This window comes from Taudactylus pleione, unplaced genomic scaffold, assembly GCF_031769625.1.
Source record: "Taudactylus pleione unplaced genomic scaffold, aTauple2 ptg000506l, whole genome shotgun sequence".
NCBI classification, from domain to species: domain Eukaryota; kingdom Metazoa; phylum Chordata; class Amphibia; order Anura; family Myobatrachidae; genus Taudactylus; species Taudactylus pleione.
In genome coordinates this window covers 466323-491111 of record NW_028284908.1, presented here as the reverse complement: position 1 = coordinate 491111, position 24789 = coordinate 466323, and positions in this window count along the sequence as shown.

Below are 24789 nucleotides of genomic sequence, written 5' to 3'. Positions count from 1 at the left end.
GTGGTAACAGTATAAGTATGTGAGTATGTGTGATGGGGAAGTAACTTGGTGGGGTAACATTGTAAGTGTGTTTGTGTGTGTGGTGGGGGAGTAACTTGGTGGGGTAACAGTGTAAGTGTGTGTGTGTGATGGGGAAGTAACTTGGTTGGGTAACAGTGTAAGTGTGTGTGTGTGGTGGGGGAGTAACTTGGTGGGGTAACAGTGTAAGTGTGTGTGAGTATGTGTGATGGGGAAGTAACTTGGTGGGGTAACATTGTAAGTGTGTTTGTGTGTGTGGTGGGGGAGTAACTTGGTGGGGTAACAGTATAAGTGTGCGTGTGTGTGATGGGGAAGTAACTTGGTGGGGTAACAGTATAAGTGTGCATGTGTGTTGTGGGGGAGTAACTTGGTGGGTTAACTGTGTAAGTGTGTGTGTGTGTGTGGTGGTTGAGTAACTTGGTGGGGTAACAGTGTAAGTGTGTGTGTGTGTGATGGGGAAGTAACTTGGTGGGGTAACAGTGTAAGTATGTGTGATGGGGAAGTAACTTGGTGTGGTAACAGTATAAGTATGTGAGTAAGTGTGATGGGGAAGTAACTTGGTGGGGTAACAGTATAAGTGTGTGTGTGGTGGTGGAGTAACTTGGTGGGGTAACAGTGTAAGTGTGTGTGTGTAGTGGGGGAGTAACTTGGTTGGGCAACAGTGTAAGTGTGTGTGTGTGTGTGGTGGAGGAGTAACTTGGTGGGGTAACAGTGTAAGTGTGTGTGTGTGTGTGATGTGGAAGTAACTTGGTGGGGTAACAGTATAACTGTGTGTGTGTGTGGTGGGGGAGTAACTTGGTGGGGTAGCAGTGTAAGTGTGTGTGTGATGGGGAAGTAACTTGGTGGGGTAACAGTGTAAGTGTGTGTGATGGCGAAGTAACTTGGTGTGGTCACAGTATAAGTATGTGAGTATGTGTGATGGGGAAGTAACTTGGTGGGGTAACATTGTAAGTGTGTTTGTGTGTGTGGTGGGGGAGTAACTTGGAGGGTTAACAGTGTAAGTGTGCGAGTGATGGGGAAGTAACTTGGTGGGGTAACAGTATAAGTGTGTGTGAGTGTGGTGGGGGAGTAACTTGGTGGTGTAACAGTGTAAGTGTGTGTGTGGTGGGGGAGTAACTTGGTGGGGTAACAGTATAAGTGTGTGTGAGTGTGGTGGGGGAGTAACTTGGTGGTGTAACAGTGTAAGTGTGTATGTGGTGGGGGAGTAACTTGGTGGGGTAACAGTATAAGTGTGCGTGTGTGTGGTGGGGGAGTAACTTGGTGGGGTAACAGTGTAAGTGTGTGTGTGTGTGTGGTGGTTGAGTAACTTGGTGGGGTAACAGTGTAAGTGTGTGTGTGTGTGATGGGGAAGTAACTTGGTGGGGTAACAGTGTAAGTGTGTGTGATGGGGAAGTAACTTGATGGGGTAACTGTATAAGTATGTGAGTATGTGTGATGGGGAAGTAACTTGGTGGGGTAACATTGTAAGTGTGTTTGTGTGTGTGGTGGGGGAGTAACTTGGTGGGGTAACAGTATAAGTGTGTGTGTGGTGGGGGAGTAACTTGGTGGGGTAACAGTGTAAGTGTGTGTGATGGGGAAGTAACTTGGTGGGTTAACAGTGTAAGTGTGTGTGTGTGGTGGGGGAGTAACTTGGTGGGGTAACAGTGTAAGTGTGTGTGAGTATGTGTGATGGGGAAGTAACTTGGTGGGGTAACATTGTAAGTGTGTTTGTGTGTGTGGTGGGGGAGTAACTTGGTGGGGTAACAGTATAAGTGTGCGTGTGTGTGGTGGGGGTGTAACTTGGTGGGGTAACAGTGTAAGTGTGTGTGTGTGTGTGTGGTGGTTGAGTAACTTGGTGGGTTAACAGTGTAAGTGTGTGTGTTTGATGGGGAAGTACCTTGGTGGGGTAACAGTGTAAGTGTGTGGGATGGGGAAGTAACTTGGTGTGGTAACAGTATAAGTATGTGAGTATGTGTGATGGGGAAGTAACTTGGTGGTGTAACATTGTAAGTGTGTTTGTGTGTGTGGTGGGGGAGTAACTTGGTGGGGTAACAGTATAAGTGTATGAGTGTGTGATGGGGAAGTAACTTGGTGGGGTAACAGTGTAAGTGTGTGTGTGTGTGGTGGTTGAGTAACTTGGTGGGGTAACAGTGTAAGTGTGTGTGTGTGTGATGGTGAAGTAACTTGGTGGGGTAACAGTGTATGTGTGTGTGATGGGGAAGTAACTTGGTGTGGTAACAGTATAAGTATGTGAGTATGTGTGATGGGGAAGTAACTTGGTGGGGTAACATTGTAAGTGTGTTTGTGTGTGTGGTGGGGGAGTAACTTGATGGGGTAACAGTGTAAGTGTGTGTGTGGTGGGGGAGTAACTTGGTGGGTTAACAGTGTAAGTGTGTGTGTGATGGGGAAGTAACTTGGTGGGTTAACAGTATAAGTGTGTGTGAGTGTGGTGGGGGAGTAACTTGGTGGTGTAACAGTGTAAGTGTGTGTGTGGTGGGGGAGTAACTTGGTGGGGTAACAGTGTAAGTGTGTGTGTGGTCGGGGAGTAACTTGGTGGGTTAACAGTGTAAGTGTGTGTGTGTAGTGGGGGAGTAACTTGGTTGGGCAACAGTGTAAGTGTGCGTGTGTGTGTGGTGGAGGAGTAACTTGGTGGGGTAACAGTGTAAGTGTGTGTGTGTGTGTGATGTGGAAGTAACTTGGTGGGGTAACAGTATAACTGTGTGTGTGTGTGGTGGGGGAGTAACTTGGTGGGGTAGCAGTGTAAGTGTGTGTGTGATGGGGAAGTAACTTCGTGGGGTAACAGTGTAAGTGTGTGTGATGTGGTAGTAACTTGGTGGGGTAACAGTATAAGTGTATGTGTGGTGGGGGAGTAATTTGATGGGGTAACAGTGTAAGTGTGTGTGTGTGTGGTGGGGGAATAACTTGGTGGGGTAACAGTGTAAGTGTGTGTGTGTGTGATGGGGAAGTAACTTGGTGGGGTAACAGTATAAGTGTGTGTGTGGTGGGGGAGTAACTTGGTGGGGTAACAGTGTAAGTGTGTGTGAGGTGGGGGAGTAACTTGGTGTGGTAACAGTGTAAGTGTGTGTGGTCGGGGAGTAACTTGGTGGGTTAACAGTGTAAGTGTGTGTGGGGGGAGTAACTCTGTGGGGTAACAGTATAAGTGAGTGTGTGTCTGTGTGGTGGGGTTGTAACTTGGTGGGGTAACAGTGTAAGTGTGTGCGTGGTGGGGGAGTAACTTGGTGGAGTAACAGTGTAAGTGTGTGTGTGGTGGGGGAGTAACTTGGTGGAGTAACAGTATAAGTGTGCGTGTGTGTGGTGGGGGAGTAACTTGGTGGGGTAACAGTGTAAGAGTGTGTGATGGGGAAGTAACTTGGTGGGGTAGCAGTGTAAGTGTGTGTGTGGTGGGGGTGTAACTTGGTGGGGTACCAGTGTAAGTGTGTGTGATGGGGAAGTAACTTGGTGTGGTAACAGTGTAAGTGTGTGTGTGGTGGTTGAGTAACTTGGTGGGGTAACAGTGTAAGTGTGTGTGTGTGATGGGGAAGTAACTTGGTGGGGTAACAGTGTAAGTGTGTGTGATGGGGAAGTAACTTGATGGGGTAACAGTATAAGTATGTGAGTATGTGTGATGGGGAAGTAACTTGGTGGGTAACATTGTAAGTGTGTTTGTGTGTGTGGTGGGGGAGTAACTTGGTGGGGTAACAGTATAAGTGTGTGTGTGGTGGGGGAGTAACTTGGTGGGGTAACAGTGTAAGTGTGTGTGTGATGGGGAAGTAACTTGGTGGGGTAACAGTGTAAGTTTGTGTGTGTGGTGGGGGAGTAACTTGGTGGGGTAACAGTGTAAGTGTGTGTGTGTGGACGGGGAGTAACTTGGTGGGGTAACAGTATAAGTGTGTGTGTGTGTGTGGGGGGGAGTAACTTGGTTGGGTAACAGTATAAGTGTGTGTGTTTGTGTGGTGGGGGAGTAACTTGGTGGGGTAACAGTGTAAGTGTGTGTGATGGGGAAGTAACTTGGTGGGGTAACAGTGTAAGTGTGTGTGTGTGGTGGGGGAGTAACTTGGTGGGGTAACACTGTAAGTGTGTGTGAGTATGTGTGATGGGGAAGTAACTTGGTGGGGTAACATTGTAAGTGTGTTTGTGTGTGTGGTGGGGGAGTAACTTGGTGGGGTAACAGTATAATTGTGCGTGTGTGATGGGGAAGTAACTTGGTGGGGTAACAGTATAAGTGTGCGTGTGTGTGGTGGGGGAGTAACTTGGTGGGGTAACAGTGTAAGTGTGTGTGTGATGGGGAAGTAACTTGGTGCGGTAACAGTGTAAGTGTGTGTGTGTGGTGGGGGAGTAACTTGGTGGGGTAACAGTGTATGTGTGTGTGAGTATGTGTGATGGGGAAGGAACTTGGTGGGGTAACATTGTAAGTGTGTTTGTGTGTGTGGTGGGGGAGTAACTTGGTGGGGTAACAGTATAAGTGTGCGTGTGTGTGGTGGTTGAGTAACTTGGTGGGGTAACAGTGTAAGTGTGTGTGTGTGTGATGGGGAAGTAACTTGGTGGGGTAACAGTGTAAGTGTGTGTGATGGGGAAGTAACTTGGTGTGGTAACAGTATAAGTATGTGAGTATGTGTGATGGGGAAGTAACTTGGTGGGGTAACATTGTAAGAGTGTTTGTGTGTGTGGTGGGGGAGTAACTTGGTGGGGTAACAGTGTAAGTGTGTGTGTGATGGGGAAGTAACTTGGTTGGGTAACAGTGTAAGTGTGTGTGTGTGGTGGGGGAGTAACTTGGTGGGGTAACAGTGTAAGTGTGTGTGAGTATGTGTGATGGGGAAGTAACTTGGTGGGGTAACATTGTAAGTGTGTTTGTGTGTGTGGTGGGGGAGTAACTTGGTGGGTTAACAGTATAAGCGTGCGTGTGTGTGATGGGGAAGTAACTTGGTGGGGAAACAGTATAAGTGTGCATGTGTGTTGTGGGGGAGTAACTTGGTGGGGTTGCAGTGTAAGTGTGTGTGTGTGTGTGGTGGTTCAGTAACTTGGTGGGGTAACAGTGTAAGTGTGTGTGTGTGTGATGGGGAAGTAACTTGGTGGGGTAACAGTGTAAGTGTGTGTGATGGGGAAGTAACTTGGTGTGGTAACAGTATAAGTATGTGAGTAAGTGTGATGGGGAAGTAACTTGGTGGGGTAACAGTATAAGTGTGTGTGTGGTGGGGGAGTAACTTGGTGGGTTAACAGTGTAAGTGTGTGTGTGATGGGGAAGTAACTTGGTGGGGTAACAGTATAAGTGTGCGTGTGTGTGGTGGGGGAGTAACTTGGTGGGGTAACAGTATAAGTGTGCGTGTGTGTGGTGGGGGAGTAACTTGGTGGGTTAACAGTATAAGCGAGCGTGTGTGTGATGGGGAAGTAACTTGGTGGGGTAACAGTGTAAGTGTGTGTGTGTGTGGTGGTTGAGTAACTTGGTGGGGTAACAGTGTAAGTGTGTGTGTGTGTGATGGGGAAGTAACTTGGTGGGGTAACAGTGTAAGTGTGTGTGATGGGGAAGTAACTTGATGGGGTAACAGTATAAGTATGTGAGTATGTGTGATGGGGAAGTAACTTGGTGGGGTAACATTGTAAGTGTGTTTGTGTGTGTGGTGGGGGTGTAACTTGGTGGGGTAACAGTATAAGTGTGTGTGTGGTGGGGGAGTACCTTGGTGGGGTAACAGTGTAAGTGTGTGTGTGATGGGGAAGTAACTTGGTGGGGTAACAGTGTAAGTGTGTGTGTGTGGTGGGGTAGTAACTTGGTGGGGTAACAGTGTAAGTGTGTGTGAGTATGTGTGATGGGGAAGTAACTTGGTGTGGTAACATTGTAAGTGTGTTTGTGTGTGTGGTGGGGGAGTAACTTGGTGGGGTAACAGTATAAGTGTGCGTGTGTGTGGTGGGGGAGTAACTTGGTGGGGTAACAGTGTAAGTGTGTGTGTGTGTGATGGGGAAGTAACTTGGTGTTGTAACAGTGTAAGTGTGTGTGATGGGGAAGTAACTTGGTGTGGTAACAGTATAAGTATGTGAGTATGTGTGATGGGGAAGTAACTTGGTGGGGTAACATTGTAAGTGTGTTTGTGTGTGTGGTGGGGGAGTAACTTGGTGGGTTAACTGTGTAAGTGTGTGTGTGTGATGGGGAAGTAACTTGGTGGGGTAACAGTGTAAGTGTGTGTGTGTGGTGGGGGAGTAACTAGGTGGGGTAACAGTGTAAGTGTGTCTGAGTATGTGTGACGGGGAAGTAACTTGGTGGGGTAACATTGTAAGTGTGTTTGTGTGTGTGGTGGGGGAGTAACTTGGTGGGGTAACTGTGTAAGTGTGTGTGTGTGATGGGGAAGTAACTTGGTGGGGTAACAGTGTAAGTGTGTGTGTGTGGTGGGGGAGTAACTTGGTGGGGTAACAGTATAAGTGTGCGTGTGTGTGATGGGGAAGTAACTTGGTGGGGTAACAGTATAAGTGTGCGTGTGTGTTGTGGGGGAGTAACTTTTTGGGGTAACAGTGAAAGTGTGTGTGTGTGTGGTGGTTGAGTAACTTGGTGGGGTAACAGTGTAAGTGTGTGTGTGTGTGATGGGGAAGTAACTTGATGTGGTAACAGTATAAGTATGTGAGTATGTGTGATGGGGAAGTAACTTGGTGGGGTAACATTGTAAGTGTGTTTGTGTGTGTGGTGGGGGAGTAACTTGGTGGGGTAACAGTATAAGTGGGTGTGTGGTGGGGGAGTAACTTCGTGGGTTAACAGTGTAAGTGTGTGTGTGATGGGGAAGTAACTTGGTGGGGTAACAGTATAAGTGTGTGTGAGTGTGGTGGGGGAGTAACTTGGTGGTGTAACAGTGTAAGTGTGTGTGTGGTGGGGGAGTAACTTGGTGGGGTAACAGTGTAAGTGTGTGTGTATTCGGGGAGTAACTTTGTGGGGTAACAGTGTAAGTGTGTGTGTGTAGTGGGGGAGTAACTTGGTTGGGCAACAGTGTAAGTGTGTGTGTGTGGTGGAGGAGTAACTTGGTGGGGTAACAGTGTAAGTGTGTGTGATGGGGAAGTAACTTGGTGTGGTAACAGTATAAGTATGTGAGTAAGTGTGATGGGGAAGTAACTTGGTGGGGTAACAGTATAAGTGTGTGTGTGGTGGTGGAGTAACTTGGTGGGGTAACAATGTAAGTGTGTGTGTGTAGTGGGGGAGTAACTTGGTTGGGCAACAGTGTAAGTGTGTGGTGGAGGAGTAACTTGGTGGGGTAACAGTGTAAGTGTGTGTGTGTGTGTGATGTGGAAGTAACATGGTGGGGTAACAGTATAACTGTGTGTGTGTGTGGTGGGGGAGTAACTTGGTGGGGTAGCAGTGTAAGTGTGTGTGTGATGGGGAAGTAACTTGGTGGGGTAACAGTGTAAGTGTTTGTGATGGGGAAGTAACTTGGTGTGGTCACAGTATAAGTATGTGAGTATGTGTGATGGGGAAGTAACTTGGTGGGGTAACATTGTAAGTGTGTTTGTGTGTGTGGTGGGGGAGTAACTTGGTGGGTTAACAGTGTAAGTGTGCGTGTGATGGGGAAGTAACTTGGTGGGGTAACAGTATAAGTGTGTGTGAGTGTGGTGGGGGAGTAACTTGGTGGTGTAACAGTGTAAGTGTGTGTGTGGTGGGGGAGTAACTTGGTGAGGTAACAGTATAAGTGTGTGTGAGTGTGGTGGGGGAGTAACTTGGTGGTGTAATAGTGTAAGTGTGTGTGTGGTGGGGGAGTAACTTGGTGGGGTAACAGTATAAGTGTGCGTGTGTGTGGTGGGGGAGTAACTTGGTGGGGTAACAGTGTAAGTGTGTGTGTGTGTGTGGTGGTTGAGTAACTTGGTGGGGTAACAGTGTAAGTGTGTGTGTGTGTGATGGGGAAGTAACTTGGTGGGGTAACAGTGTAAGTGTGTGTGATGGGGAAGTAACTTGATGGGGTAACTGTATAAGTATGTGAGTATGTGTGATGGGGAAGTAACTTGGTGGGGTAACATTGTAAGTGTGTTTGTGTGTGTGGTGGGGGAGTAACTTGGTGGGGTAACAGTATAAGTGTGTGTGTGGTGGGGGAGTAACTTGGTGGGGTAACAGTGTAAGTGTGTGTGATGGGGAAGTAACTTGGTGGGGTAACAGTGTAAGTGTGTGTGTGTGGTGGGGGAGTAACTTGGTGGGGTAACAGTGTAAGTGTGTGTGAGTATGTGTGATGGGGAAGTAACTTGGTGGGGTAACATTGTAAGTGTGTTTGTGTGTGTGGTGGGGGAGTAACTTGGTGGGGTAACAGTATAAGTGTGCGTGTGTGTGGTGGGGGAGTAACTTGGTGGGGTAACAGTGTAAGTGTGTGTGTGTGTGTGGTGGTTGAGTAACTTGGTGGGGTAACAGTGTAAGTGTGTGTGTGTGATAGGGAAGTAACTTGGTGGGGTAACAGTGTAAGTGTGTGGGATGGGGAAGTAACTTGGTGTGGTAACAGTATAAGTATGTGAGTATGTGTGATGGGGAAGTAACTTGGTGGGGTAACATTGTAAATGTGTTTGTGTGTGTGGTGGGGGAGTAACTTGGTGGGGTAACAGTGTAAGTGTGTGTGTGTGATGGGGAAGTAACTTGGTTGGGTAACAGTGTAAGTGTGTGTGTGTGGTGGGGGAGTAACTTGGTGGGGTAACAGTGTAAGTGTGTGTGAGTATGTGTGATGGGGAAGTAACTTGGTGGTGTAACATTGTAAGTGTGTTTGTGTGTGTGGTGGGGGAGTAACTTGGTGGGGTAACAGTATAAGTGTACATGTGTGTGATGGGGAAGTAACTTGGTGGGGTAACAGTATAAGTGTGCATGTGTGTTGTGGGGGAGTAACTTGGTGGGGTAACAGTGTAAGTGTGTGTGTGTGTGTGTGGTGGTTGAGTAACTTGGTGGGGTAACAGTGTAAGTGTGTGTGTGTGTGATGGTGAAGTAACTTGGTGGGGTAACAGTGTATGTGTGTGTGATGGGGAAGTAACTTGGTGTGGTAACAGTATAAGTATGTGAGTATGTGTGATGGGGAAGTAACTTGGTGGGGTAACATTGTAAGTGTGTTTGTGTGTGTGGTGGGGGAGTAACTTGGTGGGGTAACAGTATAAGTGTGTGTGTGGTGGGTGAGTAACTTGGTGGGTTAACAGTGTAAGTGTGTGTGTGATGGGGAAGTAACTTGGTGGGTTAACAGTATAAGTGTGTGTGAGTGTGGTGGGGGAGTAACTTGGTGGTGTAACAGTGTAAGTGTGTGTGTGGTGGGGGAGTAACTTGGTGGGGTAACAGTGTAAGTGTGTGTGTGGTCGGGGAGTAACTTGGTGGGGTAACAGTGTAAGTGTGTGTGTGTAGTGGGGGAGTAACTTGGTTGGGCAACAGTGTAAGTGTGCGTGTGTGTGTGGTGGAGGAGTAACTTGGTGGGGTAACAGTGTAAGTGTGTGTGTGTGTGTGATGTGGAAGTAACTTGGTGGGGTAACAGTATAACTGTGTGTGTGTGTGGTGGGGGAGTAACCTGGTGGGGTAGCAGTGTAAGTGTGTTTGTGATGGGGAAGTAACTTGGTGGGGTAACAGTGTAAGTGTGTGTGATGGGGAAGTAACTTGGTGGGGTAACAGTATAAGTGTGTGTGTGGTGGGGGAGTAATTTGATGGGGTAACAGTGTAAGTGTGTGTGTGGTGGGGGAATAACTTGGTGGGGTAACAGTGTAAGTGTGTGTGTGTGATGCGGAAGTAACTTGGTGGGGTAACAGTATAAGTGTGTGTGTGGTGGGGGAGTAACTTGGTGGGGTAACAGTGTAAGTGTGTGTGAGGTGGGGGAGTAACTTGGTGTGGTAACAGTGTAAGTGTGTGTGGTCGGGGAGTAACTTGGTGTGGTAACAGTGTAAGTGTGTGTGGGGGGAGTAACTTTGTGGGGTAACAGTATAAGTGAGTGTGTGTCTGTGTGGTGGGGGTGTAACTTGGTGGGGTTATCAGTGTAAGTGTGTGCGTGGTGGGGGAGTAACTTGGTGGAGTAACAGTGTAAGTGTGTGTCTGGTGGGGGAGTAACTTGGTGGAGTAACAGTATAAGTGTGTGTGTGTGTGTGATGGGGAAGTAACTTGGTGGGGCAACAGTATAAGTGTGCGTGTGTGTGGTGGGGGAGTAACTTGGTGGGGTAACAGTGTAAGAGTGTGTGATGGGGAAGTAACTTGGTGGGGTAGCAGTGTAAGTGTGTGTGTGGTGGGGGTGTAACTTGGTGGGGTAACAGTGTAAGTGTGTGTGATGGGGAATTAACTTGGTAGGGTAACAGTGTAAGTGTGTGTGTGGTGGGGGAGTAACTTGGTGGGGTAACAGTGTAAGTGTGTGTGATGGGGAAGTAACTTGGTGTGGTAACAGTATAAGTATGTGCGTATGTGGGATGGGGAAGTAACTTGGTGGGGTAACATTGTAAGTGTGTTTGTGTGTGTGGTGGGGGAGTAACTTGGTGGGGTAACAGTATAAGTGTGCGTGTGTGTGGTGGGGGAGTAACTTGGTGGGGTAACAGTGTAAGAGTGTGTGTGGTGGTTGAGTAACTTGGTGGGGTAACAGTGTAAGTGTTTGTGTGTGTGGTGGGGGAGTAACTTGGTGGGGTAACAATATAAGTATGCGTGTGTGTGGTGGGGGAGTAAGTTGGTGGGGTAACAGTGTATGTGTGTGTGTGTGTGTGGTGGTTGAGTAACTTGGTGGGGTAACAGTGTAAGTGTGTGTGTGTGTGATGGGGATGTAAATTGGTGGGGTAACAGTGTAAGTGTGTGTGATGGGGAAGTAACTTGATGGGGTAACAGTATAAGTATGTGAGTATGTGTGATGGGGAAGTAACTTGGTGGGTAACATTGTAAGTGTGTTTGTGTGTGTGGTGGGGGAGTAACTTGGTGGGGTAACAGTATAAGTGTGTGTGTGGTGGGGGAGTAACTTGGTGGGGTAACAGTGTAAGTGTGTGTGTGATGGGGAAGTAACTTGGTGGGGTAAAAGTGTAAGTTTGTGTATGTGGTGGGGGAGTAACTTGGTGGGGTAACAGTGTAAGTGTGTGTGTGTGTGGACGGGGAGTAACTTGGTGAGGTAACAGTATAAGTGTGTGTGTGATGGGGAAGTAACTTGGTGGGGTAACAGTGTAAGTGTGTGTGTGTGGTGGGGGAGTAACTTGGTGGGGTAACACTGTAAGTGTGTGTGAGTATGTGTGATGGGGAAGTAACTTGGTGGGGTAACATTGTAAGTGTCTTTGTGTGTGTGGTGGGGGAGTAACTTGGTGGGGTAACAGTATAATTGTGCGTGTGTGTGATGGGGAAGTAACTTGGTGGGGTAACAGTATAAGTGTGCGTGTGTGTGGTGGGGGAGTAACTTGGTGGGGTAACAGTGTAAGTGTGTGTGTGATGGGGAAGTAACTTGGTGGGGTAACAGTGTAAGTGTGTGTGTGTGGTGGGGGAGTAACTTGGTGGGGTAACAGTGTATGTGTGTGTGAGTATGTGTGATGGGGAAGTAACTTGGTGGGGTAACATTGTAAGTGTGTTTGTGTGTGTGGTGGGGGAGTAACTTGGTGGGGTAACAGTGTAAGTGTGCGTGTGTGTGGTGGTTGAGTAACTTGGTGGGTAACAGTGTAAGTGTGTGAGTGTGTGATGGGGAAGTAACTTGGTGGGGTAACAGTGTAAGTGTGTGTGATGGGGAAGTAACTTGGTGTGGTAACAGTATAAGTATGTGAGTATGTGTGATGGGGAAGTAACTTGGTGGGGTAACATTGTAAGTGTGTTTGTGTGTGTGGTGGGGGAGTAACTTGGTGGGGTAACAGTGTAAGTGTGTGTGTGTGTGTGATGGGGAAGTAACTTGGTTGGGTAACAGTGTAAGTGTGTGTGTGTGGTGGGGGAGTAACTTGGTGGGGTAACAGTGTAAGTGTGTGTGAGTATGTGTGATGGGGAAGTAACTTGGTGGGGTAACATTGTAAGTGTGTTTGTGTGTGTGGTGGGGGAGTAACTTGGTGGGGTAACAGTATAAGCGTGCATGTGTGTGATGGGGAAGTAACTTGGTGGGGTAACAGTATAAGTGTGCGTGTGTGTTGTGGGGGACTAACTTGGTGGGGTAACAGTGTAAGTGTGTGTGTGTGTGTGGTGGTTGAGTAACTTGGTGGGGTAACAGTGTAAGTGTGTGTGTGTGTGATGGGGAAGTAACTTGGTGGGGTAACAGTGTAAGTGTGTGTGATGGGGAAGTAACTTGGTGTGGTAACAGTATAAGTATGTGAGTAAGTGTGATGGGGAAGTAACTTGGTGGGGTAATAGTATAAGTGTGTGTGTGGTGGGGGAGTAACTTGGTGGGTTAACAGTGTAAGTGTGTGTGTGATGGGGAAGTAACTTGGTGGGGTAACAGTATAAGTGTGTGTGAGTGTGGTGGGGGAGTAACTTGGTGGTGTAACAGTGTAAGTGTGTGTGTGGTGGGGGAGTAACTTGGTGGGGTAACAGTGTAAGTGTGTGTGATGGGGAAGTAACTTGATGGGGTAACAGTATAAGTATGTGAGTATGTGTGATGGGGAAGTAACTTGGTGGGTAACATTGTAAGTGTGTTTGTGTGTGTGGTGGGGGAGTAACTTGGTGGGGTAACAGTATAAGTGTGTGTGTGGTGGGGGAGTAACTTGGTGGGGTAACAGTGTAAGTGTGTGTGTGATGGGGAAGTAACTTGGTGGGGTAAAAGTGTAAGTTTGTGTGTGTGGTGGGGGAGTAACTTGGTGGGGTAACAGTGTAAGTGTGTGTGTGTGTGGACGGGGAGTAACTTGGTGGGGTAACAGTATAAGTGTGTGTGTGTGTGGGGGGGGGAGTAACTTGGTTGGGTAACAGTATAAGTGTGTGTGTGTGTGTGTGTGGTGGGGGAGTAACTTGGTGGGGTAACAGTGTAAGTGTGTGTGTGATGGTGAAGTAACTTGGAGGGGTAACAGTGTAAGTGTGTGTGTGTGGTGGGGGAGTAACTTGGTGGGGTAACACTGTAAGTGTGTGTGAGTATGTGTGATGGGGAAGTAACTTGGTGGGGTAACATTGTAAGTGTCTTTGTGTGTGTGGTGTGGGAGTAACTTGGTGGGGTAACAGTATAATTGTGCGTGTGTGTGATGGGGAAGTAACTTGGTGGGGTAACAGTATAAGTGTGCGTGTGTGTGGTGGGGGAGTATTTTGGTGGGGTAACAGTGTAAGTGTGTGTGTGATGGGGAAGTAACTTGGTGGGGTAACAGTGTAAGTGTGTGTGTGTGGTGGGGGAGTAACTTGGTGGGGTAACAGTGTATGTGTGTGTGAGTATGTGTGATGGGGAAGTAACTTGGTGGGGTAACATTGTAAGTGTGTTTGTGTGTGTGGTGGGGGAGTAACTTGGTGGGGTAACAGTATAAGTGTTCGTGTGTGTGGTGGTTGAGTATCTTGGTGGGGTAACAGTGTAAGTGTGTGAGTGTGTGATGGGGAAGTAACTTGGTGGGGTAACAGTGTAAGTGTGTGTGATGGGGAAGTAACTTGGTGTGGTAACAGTATAAGTATGTGAGTATGTGTGATGGGTAAGTAACTTGGTGGGGTAACATTGTAAGTGTGTTTGTGTGTGTGGTGGGGGAGTAACTTGGTGGGGTAACAGTGTAAGTGTGTGTGTGTGTGTGATGGGGAAGTAACTTGGTTGGGTAACAGTGTTAGTGTGTGTGTGTGGTGGGGGAGTAACTTGGTGGGGTAACAGTGTAAGTGTGTGTGAGTATGTGTGATGGGGAAGTAACTTGGTGGGGTAACATTGTAAGTGTGTTTGTGTGTGTGGTGGGGGAGTAACTTGGTGGGGTAACAGTATAAGCGTGCATGTGTGTGATGGGGAAGTAACTTGGTGGGGTAACAGTATAAGTGTGCGTGTGTGTTGTGGGGGACTAACTTGGTGGGGTAACAGTGTAAGTGTGTTTGTGTGTGTGGTGGGGGAGTAACTTGGTGGGGTAACAGTATAAGTGTGCGTGTGTGTGGTGGGGGAGTAACTTGGTGGGGTAACAGTGTAAGAGTGTGTGTGGTGGTTGAGTAACTTGGTGGGGTAACAGTGTAAGTGTTTGTGTGTGTGGTGGGGGAGTAACTTGGTGGGGTAACAGTATAAGTGTGCGTGTGTGTGGTGGGGGAGTAAGTTGGTGGGGTAACAGTGTATGTGTGTGTGTGTGTGTGGTGGTTGAGTAACTTGGTGGGGTAACAGTGTAAGTGTGTGTGTGTGTGATGGGGAAGTAACTTGGTGGGGTAACAGTGTAAGTGTGTGTGATGGGGAAGTAACTTGATGGGGTAACAGTATAAGTATGTGAGTATGTGTGATGGGGAAGTAACTTGGTGGGTAACATTGTAAGTGTGTTTGTGTGTGTGGTGGGGGAGTATCTTGGTGGGGTAACAGTATAAGTGTGCGTGTGTGTGGTGGGGGAGTAACTTGGTGGGGTAACAGTGTAAGAGTGTGTGTGGTGGTTGAGTAACTTGGTGGGGTAACAGTGTAAGTGTTTGTGTGTGTGGTGGGGGAGTAACTTGGTGGGGTAACAGTATAAGTGTGCGTGTGTGTGGTGGGGGAGTAAGTTGGTGGGGTAACAGTGTATGTGTGTGTGTGTGTGTGGTGGTTGAGTAACTTGGTGGGGTAACAGTGTAAGTGTGTGTGTGTGTGATGGGGAAGTAACTTGGTGGGGTAACAGTGTAAGTGTGTGTGATGGGGAAGTAACTTGATGGGGTAACAGTATAAGTATGTGAGTATGTGTGATGGGGAAGTAACTTGGTGGGTAACATTGTAAGTGTGTTTGTGTGTGTGGTGGGGGAGTAACTTGGTGGGGTAACAGTATAAGTGTGTGTGTGGTGGGGGAGTAACTTGGTGGGGTAACAGTGTAAGTGTGTGTGTGATGGGGAAGTAACTTGGTGGGGTAAAAGTGTAAGTTTGTGTGTGTGGTGGGGGAGTAACTTGGTGGGGTAACAGTGTAAGTGTGTGTGTGTGTGGACGGGGAGTAACTTGGTGGGGTAACAGTATAAGTGTGTGTGTGTGTGGGGGGGAGTAACTTGGTTGGGTAACAGTATAAGTGTGTGTGTGTGTGTGTGTGTGGTGGGGGAGTAACTTGGTGGGGTAACAGTGTAAGTGTGTGTGTGATGGGGAAGTAACTTGGTGGGGTAACAGTGTAAGTGTGTGTGTGTGGTGGGGGAGTAACTTGGTGGGGTAACACTGTAAGTGTGTGTGAGTATGTGTGATGGGGAAGTAACTTGGTGGGGTAACATTGTAAGTGTCTTTGTGTGTGTGGTGGGGGAGTAACTTGGTGGGGTAACAGTATAATTGTGCGTGTGTGTGATGGGGAAGTAACTTGGTGGGGTAACAGTATAAGTGTGCGTGTGTGTGGTGGGGGAGTAACTTGGTGGGGTAACAGTGTAAGTGTGTGTGTGATGGGGAAGTAACTTGGTGGGGTAACAGTGTAAGTGTGTGTGTGTGGTGGGGGAGTAACTTGGTGGGGTAACAGTGTATGTGTGTGTGAGTATGTGTGATGGGGAAGTAACTTGGTGGGGTAACATTGTAAGTGTGTTTGTGTGTGTGGTGGGGGAGTAACTTGGTGGGGTAACAGTATAAGTGTTCGTGTGTGTGGTGGTTGAGTAACTTGGTGGGGTAACAGTGTAAGTGTGTGAGTGTGTGATGGGGAAGTAACTTGGTGGGGTAACAGTGTAAGTGTGTGTGATGGGGAAGTAACTTGGTGTGGTAACAGTATAAGTATGTGAGTATGTGTGATGGGTAAGTAACTTGGTGGGGTAACATTGTAAGTGTGTTTGTGTGTGTGGTGGGGGAGTAACTTGGTGGGGTAACAGTGTAAGTGTGTGTGTGTGTGTGATGGGGAAGTAACTTGGTTGGGTAACAGTGTAAGTGTGTGTGTGTGGTGGGGGAGTAACTTGGTGGGGTAACAGTGTAAGTGTGTGTGAGTATGTGTGATGGGGAAGTAACTTGGTGGGGTAACATTGTAAGTGTGTTTGTGTGTGTGGTGGGGGAGTAACTTGGTGGGGTAACAGTATAAGCGTGCATGTGTGTGATGGGGAAGTAACTTGGTGGGGTAACAGTATAAGTGTGCGTGTGTGTTGTGGGGGACTAACTTGGTGGGGTAACAGTGTAAGTGTGTTTGTGTGTGTGGTGGGGGAGTAACTTGGTGGGGTAACAGTATAAGTGTGCGTGTGTGTGGTGGGGGAGTAACTTGGTGGGGTAACAGTGTAAGAGTGTGTGTGGTGGTTGAGTAACTTGGTGGGGTAATAGTGTAAGTGTTTGTGTGTGTGGTGGGGGAGTAACTTGGTGGGGTAACAGTATAAGTGTGCGTGTGTGTTGTGGGGGACTAACTTGGTGGGGTAACAGTGTAAGTGTGTGTGTGTGTGTGGTGGTTGAGTAACTTGGTGGGGTAACAGTGTAAGTGTGTGTGTGTGTGATGGGGAAGTAACTTGGTGGGGTAACAGTGTAAGTGTGTGTGATGGGGAAGTAACTTGGTGTGGTAACAGTATAAGTATGTGAGTAAGTGTGATGGGGAAGTAACTTGGTGGGGTAACAGTATACGTGTGTGTGTGGTGGGGGAGTAACTTGGTGGGTTAACAGTGTAAGTGTGTGTGTGATGGGGAAGTAACTTGGTGGGGTAACAGTATAAGTGTGTGTGAGTGTGGTGGGGGAGTAACTTGGTGGTGTAACAGTGTAAGTGTGTGTGTGGTGGGGGAGTAACTTGGTGGGGTAACAGTATAAGTGTGCGTGTGTGAGGTGGGGGAGTAACTTGGTGGGGTAACAGTGTAAGTGTGTGTGTGTGTGTGGTGGTTGAGTAACTTGGTGGGGTAACAGTGTAAGTGTGTGTGTGTGTGATGGGGAAGTAACTTGGTGGGGTAACAGTGTAAGTGTGTGTGATGGGGAAGTAATTTGATGGGGTAACAGTATAAGTATGTGAGTATGTGTGATGGGGAAGTAACTTGGTGGGGTAACATTGTAAGTGTGTTTGTGTGTGTGGTGGGGGAGTAACTTGGTGGGGTAACAGTATAAGTGTGTGTGTGGTGGGGGAGTAACTTGGTGGGGTAACAGTGTAAGTGTGTGTGAGTATGTGTGATGGGGAAGTAACTTGGTGGGGTAACATTGTAAGTGTGTTTGTGTGTGTGGTGGGGGAGTAACTTGGTGGGGTAACAGTATAAGTGTGCGTGTGTGTGGTGGGGGAGTAACTTGGTGGGGTAACAGTGTAAGTGTGTGTGTGTGTGGTGGTTGAGTAACTTGGTGGGGTAACAGTGTAAGTGTGTGTGTGTGTGATGGGGAAGTAACTTGGTGGGGTAACAGTGTAAGTGTGTGTGATGGGGAAGTAACTTGGTGTGGTAACAGTATAAGTATGTGAGTATGTGTGATGGGGAAGTAACTTGGTGGGGTAACATTGTAAGTGTGTTTGTGTGTGTGGTGGGGGAGTAACTTGGTGGGGTAACTGTGTAAGTGTGTGTGTGTGATGGGGAAGTAACTTGGTGGGGTAACAGTGTAAGTGTGTGTGTGTGGTGGGGGAGTAACTTGGTGGGGTAACAGTGTAAGTGTGTGTGAGTATGTGTGATGGGGAAGTAACTTGGTGGGGTAACATTGTAAGTGTGTTTGTGTGTGTGGTGGGGGAGTAACTTGGTGGGGTAACAGTATAAGTGTGTGTGTGTGTGATGGGGAAGTAACTTGGTGGGGTAACAGTATAAGTGTGCGTGTGTGTTCTGGGGGAGTAACTTTTTGGGGTAACAGTGTAAGTGTGTGTGTGTGTGTGGTGGTTGAGTAACTTGGTGGGGTAACAGTGTAAGTGTGTGTGTGTGTGAAGGGGAAGTAACTTGGTGGGTAACAGTGTAAGTGTGTGTGATGGGGAAGTAACTTGGTGTGGTAACAGTATAAGTATGTAAGTATGTGTGATGGGGAAGTAACTTGGTGGGGTAACATTGTAAGTGTGTTTGTGTGTGTGGTGGGGGAGTAACTTGGTGGGGTAACAGTATAAGTGGGTGTGTGGTGGGGGAGTAACTTGGTGGGTTAACAGTGTAAGTGTGTGTGTGATGGGGAAGTAACTTGGTGGGGTAACAGTATAAGTGTGTGTGAGTGTGGTGGGGTAGTAACTTGGTCGTGTAACAGTGTAAGTGTGTGTGTGGTGGGGGAGTAACTTGGTGGGGTAACAGTGTAAGTGTGTGTGTGTTCGGGGAGTAACTTTGTGGGGTAACAGTGTAAGTGTGTGTGTGTAGTGGGGGAGTAACTTGGTTGGGCAACAGTGTAAGTGTGTGTGTGTGTGTGTGGTGGAGGAGTAACTTGGTGGGGTAACAGTGTAAGTGTGTGTGATGGGGAAGTAACTTGGTGTGGTAACAGTATAAGTATGTGAGTAAGTGTGATGGGGAAGTAACTTGGTGGGGTAACAGTATAAGTGTGTGTGTGGTGGTGGAGTAACTTGGTGGGGTAACAGTGTAAGTGTGTGTGTGTAGTGGGGGAGTAACTTGGTTGGGCAACAGTGTAAGTGTGTGTGTGTGTGTGGTGGAGGAGTAACTTGGTGGGGTAACAGTGTAAGTGTGTGTGTGTGTGTGATGTGGAAGTAACATGGTGGGGTAACAGTATAACTGTGTGTGTGTGTGTGTGGTGGGGGAGTAACTTGGTGAGGTAGCAGTGTAAGTGTGTGTGTGATGGGGAAGTAACTTGGTGGGGTAACAGTGTAAGTGTGTGTGATGGGGAAGTAACTTGGTGTGGTCACAGTATAAGTATGTGAGTATGTGTGATGGGGAAGTAACTTGGTGGGGTAACATTGTAAGTGTGTTTGTGTGTGTGGTGGGGGAGTAACTTGGTGGGTTAACAGTGTAAGTGTGCGTGTGATGGGGAAGTAACTTGGTGGGGTAACAGTATAAGTGTGTGTGAGTGTGGTGGGGGAGTAACTTGGTGGTGTAACAGTGTAAGTGTGTGTGTGGTGGGGGAGTAACTTGGTGAGGTAACAGTATAAGTGTGTGTGAGTGTGGTGGGGGAGTAACTTGGTGGTGTAATAGTGTAAGTGTGTGTGTGGTGGGGGAGTAACTTGGTGGGGTAACAGTATAAGTGTGCGTGTGTGTGGTGGGGGAGTAACTTGGTGGGGTAACAGTGTAAGTGTGTGTGTGTGTGGTGGTTGAGTAACTTGGTGGGGTAACAGTGTAAGTGTGTGTGTGTGTGATGGGGAAGTAACTTGGTGGGGTAACAGTGTAAGTGTGTGTGATGGGGAAGTAACTTGATGGGGTAACTGTATAAGTATGTGAGTATGTGTGATGGGGAAGTAACTTGGTGGGGTAACATTGTAAGTGTGTTTGTGTGTGTGGTGGGGGAGTAACTTGGTGGGGTAACAGTATAAGTGTGTCTGTGGTGGGGGAGTAACTTGGTGGGGTAACAGTGTAAGTGTGTGTGATGGGGAAGTAACTTGGTGGGGTAACAGTGTAAGTGTGTGTGTGTGGTGGGGGAGTAACTTGGTGGGGTAACAGTGTAAGTGTGTGTGAGTATGTGTGATGGGGAAGTAACTTGGTGGGGTAACATTGTAAGTGTGTTTGTGTGTGTGGTGGGGGAGTAACTTGGTGGGGTAACAGTATAAGTGTGTCTGTGGTGGGGGAGTAACTTGGTGGGGTAACAGTGTAAGTGTGTGTGGTGGGGGAGTAACTTGGTGGGGTAACAGTGTAAGTGTGTGTGTGTGTGTGGTGGTTGAGTAACTTGGTGGGGTAACAGTGTAAGTGTGTGTGTGTGATAGGGAAGTAACTTGGTGGGGTAACAGTGTAAGTGTGTGGGATGGGGAAGTAATTTGGTGTGGTAACAGTATAAGTATGTGAGTATGTGTGATGGGGAAGTAACTTGGTGGGGTAACATTGTAAGTGTGTTTGTGTGTGTGGTGGGGGAGTAACTTGGTGGGGTAACAGTGTATGTGTGTGTGTGTGATGGGGAAGTAACTTGGTTGAGTAACAGTGTAAGTGTGTGTGTGTGGTGGGGGAGTAACTTGGTGGGGTAACAGTGTAAGTGTGTGTGAGTATGTGTGATGGGGAAGTAACTTGGTGGTGTAACATTGTAAGTGTGTTTGTGTGTGTGGTGGGGGAGTAACTTGGTGGGGTAACAGTATAAGTGTACGTGTGTGTGATGGGGAAGTAACTTGGTGGGGTAACAGTATAAGTGTGCATGTGTGTTGTGGGGGAGTAACTTGGTGGGGTAACAGTGTAAGTGTGTGTGTGTGTGTGTGGTGGTTGAGTAACTTGGTGGGGTAACAGTGTAAGTGTGTGTGTGTGTGATGGTGAAGTAACTTGGTGGGGTAACAGTGTATGTGTGTGTGATGGGGAAGTAACTTGGTGTGGTAACAGTATAAGTATGTGAGTATGTGTGATGGGGAAGTAACTTGGTGGGGTAACATTGTAAGTGTGTTTGTGTGTGTGGTGGGGGAGTAACTTGGTGGGGTAACAGTATAAGTGTGTGTGTGGTGGGTGAGTAACTTGGTGGGTTAACAGTGTAAGTGTGTGTGTGATGGGGAAGTAACTTGGTGGGTTAACAGTATAAGTGTGTGTGAGTGTGGTGGGGGAGTAACTTGGTGGTGTAACAGTGTAAGTGTGTGTGTGGTGGGGGAGTAACTTGGTGGGGTAACAGTGTAAGTGTGTGTGTGGTCGGGGAGTAACTTGGTGGGGTAACAGTGTAAGTGTGTGTGTAGTGGGGGAGTAACTTGGTTGGGCAACAGTGTAAGTGTGCGTGTGTGTGTGGTGGAGGAGTAACTTGGTGGGGTAACAGTGTAAGTGTGTGTGTGTGATGTGGAAGTAACTTGGTGGGGTAACAGTATAACTGTGTGTGTGTGTGGTGGGGGAGTAACTTGGTGGGGTAGCAGTGTAAGTGTGTGTGTGATGGGGAAGTAACTTGGTGGGGTAACAGTGTAAGTGTGTGTGATGGGGAAGTAACTTGGTGGGGTAACAGTATAAGTGTGTGTGTGGTGGGGGAGTAATTTGATGGGGTAACAGTGTAAGTGTGTGTGTGGTGGGGGAATAACTTGGTGGGGTAACAGTGTAAGTGTGTGTGTGTGATGGGGAAGTAACTTGGTGGGGTAACAGTATAAGTGTGTGTGTGGTGGGGGAGTAACTTGGTGGGGTAACAGTGTAAGTGTGTGTGAGGTGGGGGAGTAACTTGGTGTGGTAACAGTGTAAGTGTGTGTGGTCGGGGAGTAACTTGGTGGGGTAACAGTGTAAGTGTGTGTGGGGGGAGTAACTTTGTGGGGTAACAGTATAAGTGAGTGTGTGTCTGTGTGGTGGGGGTGTAACTTGGTGGGGTTATCAGTGTAAGTGTGTGCGTGGTGGGGGAGTAACTTGGTGGAGTAACAGTGTAAGTGTGTGTGTGGTGGGGGAGTAACTTGGTGGAGTAACAGTATAAGTGTGTGTGTGTGTGTGATGGGGAAGTAACTTGGTGGGGCAACAGTATAAGTGTCCGTGTGTGTGGTGGGGGAGTAACTTGGTGGGGTAACAGTGTAAGAGTGTGTGATGGGGAAGTAACTTGGTGGGGTAGCAGTGTAAGTGTGTGTGTGGTGGGGGTGTAACTTGGTGGGGTAACAGTGTAAGTGTGTGTGATGGGGAAGTAACTTGGTGGGGTAGTGTAAGTGTGTGTGTGGTGGGGGAGTAACTTGGTGTGGTAACAGTATAAGTATGTGAGTATGTGGGATGGGGAAGTAACTTGGTGGGGTAACATTGTAAGTGTGTTTGTGTGTGTGGTGGGGGAGTAACTTGGTGGGGTAACAGTATAAGTGTGCGTGTGTGTGGTGGGGGAGTAACTTGGTGGGGTAACAGTGTAAGAGTGTGTGTGGTGGTTGAGTAACTTGGTGGGGTAACAGTGTAAGTGTTTGTGTGTGTGGTGGGGGAGAAACTTGGTGGGGTAACAGTATAAGTGTGCGTGTGTGTGGTGGGGGAGTAAGTTGGTGGGGTAACTGTGTATGTGTGTGTGTGTGTGTGGTGGTTGAGTAACTTGGTGGGGTAACAGTGTAAGTGTGTGTGTGTGTGATGGGGAAGTAACTTGGTGGGGTAACAGTGTAAGTGTGTGTGATGGGGAAGTAACTTGATGGGGTAACAGTATAAGTATGTGAGTATGTGTGATGGGGAAGTAACTTGGTGGGTAACATTGTAAGTGTGTTTGTGTGTGTGGTGGGGGAGTAACTTGGTGGGGTAACAGTATAAGTGTGTGTGTGGTGGGGGAGTAACTTGGTGGGGTAACAGTGTAAGTGTGTGTGTGATGGGGAAGTAACTTGGTGGGGTAAAAGTGTAAGTTTGTGTGTGTGGTGGTGGAGTAACTTGGTGGGGTAACAGTATAAGTGTGCGTGTGTGTGGTGGGGGAGTAACTTGGTGGGGTAACAGTGTAAGTGTGTGTGTGTGTGTGGTGGTTGAGTAACTTGGTGGGGTAACAGTGTAAGTGTGTGTGTGTGATAGGGAAGTAACTTGGTGGGGTAACAGTGTAAGTGTGTGGGATGGGGAAGTAACTTGGTGTGGTAACAGTATAAGTATGTGAGTATGTGTGATGGGGAAGTAACTTGGTGGGGTAACATTGTAAGTGTGTTTGTGTGTGTGGTGGGGGAGTAACTTGGTGGGGTAACAGTGTATGTGTGTGTGTGTGATGGGGAAGTAACTTGGTTGGGTAACAGTGTAAGTGTGTGTGTGTGGTGGGGGAGTAACTTGGTGGGGTAACAGTGTAAGTGTGTGTGAGTATGTGTGATGGGGAAGTAACTTGGTGGTGTAACATTGTAAGTGTGTTTGTGTGTGTGGTGGGGGAGTAACTTGGTGGGGTAACAGTATAAGTGTACGTGTGTGTGATGGGGAAGTAACTTGGTGGGGTAACAGTATAAGTGTGCATGTGTGTTGTGGGGGAGTAACTTGGTGGGGTAACAGTGTAAGTGTGTGTGTGTGTGTGTGGTGGTTGAGTAACTTGGTGGGGTAACAGTGTAAGTGTGTGTGTGATGGTGAAGTAACTTGGTGGGGTAACAGTGTATGTGTGTGTGATGGGGAAGTAACTTGGTGTGGTAACAGTATAAGTATGTGAGTATGTGTGATGGGGAAGTAACTTGGTGGGGTAACATTGTAAGTGTGTTTGTGTGTGTGGTGGGGGAGTAACTTGGTGGGGTAACAGTATAAGTGTGTGTGTGGTGGGTGAGTAACTTGGTGGGTTAACAGTGTAAGTGTGTGTGTGATGGGGAAGTAACTTGGTGGGTTAACAGTATAAGTGTGTGTGAGTGTGGTGGGGGAGTAACTTGGTGGTGTAACAGTGTAAGTGTGTGTGTGGTGGGGGAGTAACTTGGTGGGGTAACAGTGTAAATGTGTGTGTGGTCGGGGAGTAACTTGGTGGGGTAACAGTGTAAGTGTGTGTGTGTTATGGGGGAGTAACTTGGTTGGGCAACAGTGTAAGTGTGCGTGTGTGTGTGGTGGAGGAGTAACTTGGTGGGGTAACAGTGTAAGTGTGTGTGTGTGATGTGGAAGTAACTTGGTGGGGTAACAGTATAACTGTGTGTGTGTGTGGTGGGGGAGTAACTTGGTGGGGTAGCAGTGTAAGTGTGTGTGTGATGGGGAAGTAACTTGGTGGGGTAACAGTGTAAGTGTGTGTGATGGGGAAGTAACTTGGTGGGGTAACAGTATAAGTGTGTGTGTGGTGGGGGAGTAATTTGATGGGGTAACAGTGTAAGTGTGTGTGTGGTGGAGGAATAACTTGGTGGGGTAACAGTGTAAGTGTGTGTGTGTGATGGGGAAGTAACTTGGTGGGGTAACAGTATAAGTGTGTGTGTGGTGGGGGAGTAACTTGGTGGGGTAACAGTGTAAGTGTGTGTGAGGTGGGGGAGTAACTTGGTGTGGTAACAGTGTAAGTGTGTGTGGTCGGGGAGTAACTTGGTGGGGTATCAGTGTAAGTGTGTGTGGGGGGAGTAACTTTGTGGGGTAACAGTATAAGTGAGTGTGTGTCTGTGTGGTGGGGGTGTAACTTGGTGGGGTTATCAGTGTAAGTGTGTGCGTGGTGGGGGAGTAACTTGGTGGAGTAACAGTGTAAGTGTGTGTGTGGTGGGGGAGTAACTTGGTGGAGTAACAGTATAAGTGTGTGTGTGTGTGTGATGGGGAAGTAACTTGGTGGGGCAACAGTATAAGTGTCCGTGTGTGTGGTGGGGGAGTAACTTGGTGGGGTAACAGTGTAAGAGTGTGTGATGGGGAAGTAACTTGGTGGGGTAGCAGTGTAAGTGTGTGTGTGGTGGGGGTGTAACTTGGTGGGGTAACAGTGTAAGTGTGTGTGATGGGGAAGTAACTTGGTGGGGTAACAGTGTAAGTGTGTGTGTGGTGGGGGAGTAACTTGGTGTGGTAACAGTATAAGTATGTGAGTATGTGGGATGGGGAAGTAACTTGGTGGGGTAACATTGTAAGTGTGTTTGTGTGTGTGGTGGGGGAGTAACTTGGTGGGGTAACAGTATAAGTGTGCGTGTGTGTGGTGCGGGAGTAACTTGGTGGGGTAACAGTGTAAGAGTGTGTGTGGTGGTTGAGTAACTTGGTGGGGTAACAGTGTAAGTGTTTGTGTGTGTGGTGGGGGAGAAACTTGGTGGGGTAACAGTATAAGTGTGCGTGTGTGTGGTGGGGGAGTAAGTTGGTGGGGTAACAGTGTATGTGTGTATGTGTGTGTGGTGGTTGAGTAACTTGGTGGGGTAACAGTGTAAGTGTGTGTGTGTGTGATGGGGAAGTAACTTGGTGGGGTAACAGTGTAAGTGTGTGTGATGGGGAAGTAACTTGATGGGGTAACAGTATAAGTATGTGAGTATGTGTGATGGGGAAGTAACTTGGTGGGTAACATTGTAAGTGTGTTTGTGTGTGTGGTGGGGGAGTAACTT